The following is a 6,667-nucleotide window of genomic DNA, read 5'->3' on the forward strand; positions in this document are numbered from 1 at the left end:
CTATAACTCAACAACAAAAATATTTAAAGAATCCAATTTTTTAAATGGGCAAAAGACTTAATAGACATTTCTCCAAAGAAGACATACAATTGGCCAAGAAGCACATTAAATGATGCTCAACATCATTAGCCATTAGAGAAATGTAAATCAAAATGAGAATGAGGCCAAGCTGTGCTCCTTCCCTCCTCCAGCCATTACCTCCCTTTCCCTTTATTTCTTCCCATTTCCTCCCTTCTCCCCTCTGGGTCCACTCTCCCAACCTCCCCCGCCTACCCTCCCACTCCCAGGTCCCCTTATCAGGAGCTTGGAGTGGGGTGGAACTCCAGATACTGAGATACATGTGGCTAGGTTGGGTGGCTGTGAGCCAGCATTGACATGGAAGACTTGATGTTGAGTGGTTCAGAGCAGAAATATCACTTGGATCCATTCTCCTATTGTGACTTCGAGAACACCAAGAAGGTGGCTACCAACAGGCTTGACCTCTTCTGCTGCGCAACTGCCCACCCACATAGTTTTGCAGATTATGGAGTTCTGCAGAGCAATGAGGCTTGGTTATTTTCGAAGAAGTCAGCTCTATATTGTTATGAAACTTGTAACTTTGCCCGGTCCAGTTCCCTTTTAAAAATAGAAGGTATAAGTACAGTAAAAGACTTTCCCTTGCCAAGATTTGTGGCTTCAAAAAATGTACAGTCTCATATTCTTCAGATTTTGAAGATCAAGGATCTTATTCTAGTGTGACTCCCCCACCACCTTGCATGAAAAGGGATCCATACGCCATGATGCTGTCCAGCCTACAGAGCAACAGGAGCCTGCATCCTCAGTAATTCTGCCCAAGCAGTCATCGTTGTCTTCTCCATACACATGGAGCAAGCACAGTCTTCATCCCTGTGGGGAAAGAGTGTGAGGCCCCTTGTAGGACGGAGGCCCTTTGATCTCCATTCAGTGAAGCACAGCCAAGTACTTCTGCTGGTGATTCAGTGTGGTCAGGGCACCCCACCTCCACCCCAAGCAAACTGTGTCAGTTTTGCAGATACTCTACAACCAGTACTCTTTTAAACATGCTTCCTGCTTCTGCCCAGGACCAGAAAACAGCAGGCACTGCAGCCTTGGTTATAACTGCCCATAAAATTCGTAAGCAATTCAGTATTTGTGATGATCTCTGGAAAATAACAGAGGAACAAAGGCAGTATTAATAAATCAGTTTAAAATCATTCAGCCTGATCTAAATTGATTTATTTCAGGGTATGCAACTAAAGAGTTTTTACAAAATGACAACTTTCTCTTCTTGAACTTTCTCATATTTGGGAACTCTCAGTCTTTGATTAAGATGGTGCGTTGACACTGGATAAGTTGTGCCTCTTTCCATCTGCTAGTTGATAAGAAGCATGGTTATGACTTATCTGAAAAACTCCCTGGAAGCTTAATGCCCAAACTGTTTGGTAGATTCAGCAGCCCTGGAGACCCTGGTGATGATGTCAGGGGAAGAGTCAGCAGGGGGCAAGATGTAGGGTTGGCACAGTGTTCCAGCAGGAGATTAGGTTGGAACACTAGCAGATGTTGGGAATCGGCCAAGGTGAGGTAGGTCATTCAGACTTACAGAAAGACCTCCAAGCAAGTCATGATCCTCCAAGCAAGTCATGATCAATGCCATCACCAATCCAGAGTTGGTCGGAGCTGAATCAAAGCAGCAAACAGTGGGAGATATTTAGTGAATGCTCTTCAAGCTTACAAACTCTGACCCAATTTGATTTTAACATTGTACCAGCTAATCCTGATACTGCTATTGTTCATCCAATTCCCATACAAATGACTCCAAGCAAAACCCCCCTGCAGGGTACTCTACATGCCAACACAATCACACGATCACACTGTAAAAGCTATATAGTTATACAATCATCTTCAAGAACCAAGGCTACTGGGACTGTGTGATTGTGAAAACCTTGTGTCTGATACTCCTTTTATCTACAGTATGGACAAATGAGTAAAACATATGGATTAAAAATAAATAAATAATAGGGGGAACAAATGTTAAAATAAATTGAATAGATTGAAATACTAGTGATCAATGAAATGGAGTGGTAAAAGGTATAGAAAAAAATAGGGGGAACAAAGATTAAAATATATTGGGTAGATGGAAATACTAGCAATCAATGAGAGGGAGGAGTAAGGGTTATGGTATGTATGAATTGTTTTCTTTTTTCTATATATTTCTTTTCCTGAATTGATGCGAATGTTCTAAGAAATGATCATGGTGATGAATATACAACTATGTGATGATATTGTGAGTCATTGATTATATACCAAGAGTGGAATGATCATATGGTAAGAATGTTCATGTTCGTATGTTATGTTTTGTAAAAAAAAAAAAAAAGAATTAAAGCTACTGGAACACAGTTCAACAGTTTTAGGTACTTCCCCTCTCCAATACACCATAAACTACAAAAAGATATCTATATAATGCATAAGAATAACTTTCAGAATAACCTCTCAACTCTGTTTGATATCTCTCAGCCACTGAAACTTTTTTGAAAAATATTTTTATTGAGAAATCTTCACACACATACAGTCCATACATGGTGTACAATCAGTGGCTTACAGCAACATCACATAGTTGCATATTCACCCATCATGATCAGTTTTAGAACATTTGCATCAGTCCAGAAAAAAAAATAAAAAGGAAAAAGAAAAAACTCATACATCTCATACCCTTACCCCTCCTTCTCATTGACCACCAGTATTTCAATCTACCCAATTTTTTACCTTTTATTCCACCCTACTCATTATTTTTTTATTCTTTTAACCTTATTTTTCACTCACCTGTCCATACCCTGGATAAAAGGAGCATGAGATACAGGTTTTCACAATCACACAGTCAAAATGTAAAAGCCATGTCATTATACAATCATCTTCAAGAATCAAGGCTACTGTTGTTGTGATGTGCTTTGAAATGTATTGCTCTTTTGTATATTATTTTTCACCAAAAAAAGTTGATTGTGATGATAAATATACAGTTATATGATGATATTGTGACCCATTGATTGTACACTTTGGATGATTACATGGTATGTGAATATATAATATATAGTCATACAAAATTTAAATAAATAAATAAAAGTGAGAGTAGGAAAATGTGTTTTTTGAAAGAACACATAAAGGTTCTCTAGTGCTAACAACAGTGAGTAGTAGGAAAGGATCACTTTTGTAATAGTTATAATTCTCAAGTTTTGGTAAGACTTTATAGGAAGGAGGCCTGAATAAAAGAAAACTATGTGTTGAAAAAAATAGAATAACAGCTACTGGAACACAGTTCAATGGTTTCAGATACTTCCCTCCAGCCTTCCAATACACCATAAACTAAAAAGGGATAGCTATATAATGCATAAGAATAACCTCCAGGATAACCTCTTGACTCTTTGAAATCTCTCAGCCACTGAAACTTTATTTTGTCTCATTTCTCTCTTCCCCTCTATGGTCAAGAAGGCTTTCTCAGTCCAATTATGTCAGATTCTGGCTCATCCCAGGTATCCTGTTCCAGGTTGCCAGGGAGATTTACACCCCTGGGAGTCATGTCCAACATAGTGGGGAGGACAGTGAGTTCACCTGCGAAGTTGGCTTAGAGAGAGAGAGGCCACACCTGAGCAACAAAAGAGGTTCTCTGGGGGTGACACTTGGGCATAATTATAAGTAGGCTTAGCTTCTCCTTTGCAGGAATAAGTTTCATAGAGGCAAACCCCAAGATTAACCGCCTGCACATTTTCATACCCTACTTCACTCCCCCCATGAACCAGGGTAACGAGAGGTACTGCCCTGACTGTGCCCGAACTTACCCAGCAAATATTTTTTTGCCGGGAACATGATGACTGTCTGCAACCTCTACCATGGCTGCTACCTGATGGTGGCTGCTATATTCAGGTGCTCCATATCCATAAAAGAGGTGGGCAGATAGATGCTTAATGTCCAAATATAAACAGTAGCTATTTCGTCGAGTGGATCCCCAACAATGTGAAAAAACTTGTCTGTGACATCTTTCCCCAAGGGCTAAAAATGCCCACCACGTTCATTGGCAATCAGCACAAGGCCATCCAGGAGCTGGTCAAGTGCCTCTCTGAGCAGTTCACCGCCCTGTTCCTGTGCAAGGCCTTCCTGCAGCGGTACACAGGTGAGGCAACATGAAGTTCACAGGGCAGAGAACACAAGTGACCTTGTGTCCAAATCCCAGCAGCATCAGGATGCCACAACCAAGGAGAGAGGCGAGTTTGAGGAGGAGGTAGAGGAGATGGAGGAGAAGGTGACCTGGAGAGCTAGCTATCCATGAGCAGGTAAAGTGTGGAAGTGATGTGAACTCTTTATTCACTCACAACCTGGTCTCTGGTCCCCACATCTCAATGTGCTGTGCACTTGCTGTCATTCCTGCCTTGACATCACATGCTATACAGACACCACCATTAAAACAGTTTCTTAGTGAGACAAAAGCAAACCAAATGCAGGAAATGGAGCTTGAAAGAATGGACAGTGATCACACTAATCCCACTAGCCCATTACTTGTGAAACCTCCGGTGCTTTCAGAGGAAAATTAGGTAAATTCATGCATGAAATACCATGGCAGACGGCCTGTCGGTTTCTTATATTTCTGACCCAGAACAGATCAGGAACGATGTAACTCATCCAAGGTCTCATTCAGGAGCCTCACCGCATAGCACCACAGCACTACCACCACCCCTCCCGATGCCCCCACCCTCCTGGTCTAGGTCCTCGCCTTTAGTCGTGAATCAGACCTTGGCAGTCACCACAGGACCACTGCAGGCAGGAGTTTTGGCCCGTCCTCCTGCACAGCCCTCCCAGTGCCCGGTCCCTCTGTCACCACCCGGCAGACACCCATGGCCCATACCTCACTGTCGCGGATCCCAAACAGTCCAACCGGGCAGATTTAAGCCAATTAGAAGAATGTGCTGCATCAAGTGTAAATGAAGAACAAGGTGATGAAGCTGAGCCGCGTCCAGAGTTGCTGGTTGAAAATAATCTTTTGATCCTGCAAGTTCTCTTTGAGGTGTCAAAACAGATCACAAAATGGAAAAGACTGCAGTTAGTGCTTCCCAGTGTGAGCAACGGCACATTGCCTCTTGCCACACAGAACTAAAACTGTTGTGAGAAGATTAAAATCAAAAGATGAATTAAGGTCAATGAACATACACAAAAGACTGGTGTCTTAGGTACTGTTTTTTTCTCACGACCTCCTATTCCTAGATCTTTCAGGAAAAATAAGAAAGCTAGTCAGGTATCAATTAGACATGATAAGGAAACGAAGTTTTGGCCAGATTGACTAGTGAATTGTAACAACATTGTTCTTGTTTTCTTGTTTTATTGTATTATTATTACTATTATTTACTTATTTTTGCATGGGCAGTCACCAGGAATTGAACCCAGGTCTCCAGCATGGCAGGTGAAAATCCTGCCTGGTGAGCCACCATTGCACCACCCTGTATTGTATTAATTTTTAATGCAGTTTTATTGAGATATATTCACATGCCTTCAAACCATCTGAACTGTACAATCATTGGCTCACAGTATCATCACATAGTTGTGCATACAACCCCATGATCAATTTTAGAATATTTTCATTACTCCAAAAAAGAAATAAAAATTAAAAAAAAAAACAATTCCTCTTATACCCCTACCCCGCTATTATTAACCCATAGTATTGGTGCAGTACATTTTTTACTGTTGATGAAAGAGCATTAAAATACTACTATTCTATAGTTTGCAATAGGTACATTTTCCCTATAAACCCCTATATTATTAGCTCCTTCTAATAGTGCCATACACTTGTTCTAGTTCATGAAAGAACTTTTATATATTTGTACTGTTAATCATAGCATTGTCCACCACAAGATTCACTGTGTTATACATTCCAACATTTTAACCTTCAACTTTCCTTCTGGTGACACACGACTTTAAACTTCCCTAAACTATGTTCTTGAGGAGAGAATTTCCCTGAAAGTTCAACTGGAACAACTTCTACCATTCTCTCACCTGTAAACAATTGCCCTTAACATAGATTTTTTTCTTAATTTCTTTTAAATATTTTACTGGAAATCCTAGCCGAAGCAGTAAGTCAAGAAAAATATTTAAACAGTACAAGGATTCCAATGGAAGAAACAAAACTATCAGTGCGTATTATATTTTATGAATATATAACATCTAAAAGCATATATAGATATATTATTAAAATTAGAGAGTTTAGGATTTTGAGATGTTAATAGTAGCATCATTTTTTAATCTTTTTTTTTTTTTTTTTTTTTTTTTTTTTTAAGGAAAGACAGAGAGAAGGAAGGAAGGATAGAAGGAAGGAAGGAAGGAAGAAAGGGAAACATCTTTAAACATTTTCTTGTTTTATTGTATTCTGTTTCTCCGTATTTGTTACATGGGCTGGGGCCGGGAATCGAACCGAGGTCCTCCGGCATAGCAGGCAAGCACTTTGCCCGCTGAGCCACCGCGGCCCGCCCATTTTTTAATCTTTTTAACTCCCATGTAAACATAGGACAAAATGATAGCAACACCAAGAACACTTCAAAGACATTTACAACAAAGCTAGGTGACTAGGTATCCCCATAAACCCAAAAGTACAAGTGGGTGACACATAACCAACATCCACAAGAACTTCATGGTA

At 40.2% G+C, this 6,667-nt stretch overlaps 1 pseudogene; it reads left to right on the forward strand.

The window, feature by feature from the left end:
* The first annotated feature begins 375 nt into the window (after window positions 1-375).
* LOC143667949 (ralBP1-associated Eps domain-containing protein 1-like) lies at window positions 376-6,036 on the forward strand (annotated as a pseudogene).
* Window positions 6,037-6,667: the final 631 nt, after the last annotated feature.

The sequence above is a fragment of the Tamandua tetradactyla genome, chromosome 24 (genome assembly GCF_023851605.1).
Source record: "Tamandua tetradactyla isolate mTamTet1 chromosome 24, mTamTet1.pri, whole genome shotgun sequence".
NCBI lineage: Eukaryota > Metazoa > Chordata > Mammalia > Pilosa > Myrmecophagidae > Tamandua > Tamandua tetradactyla.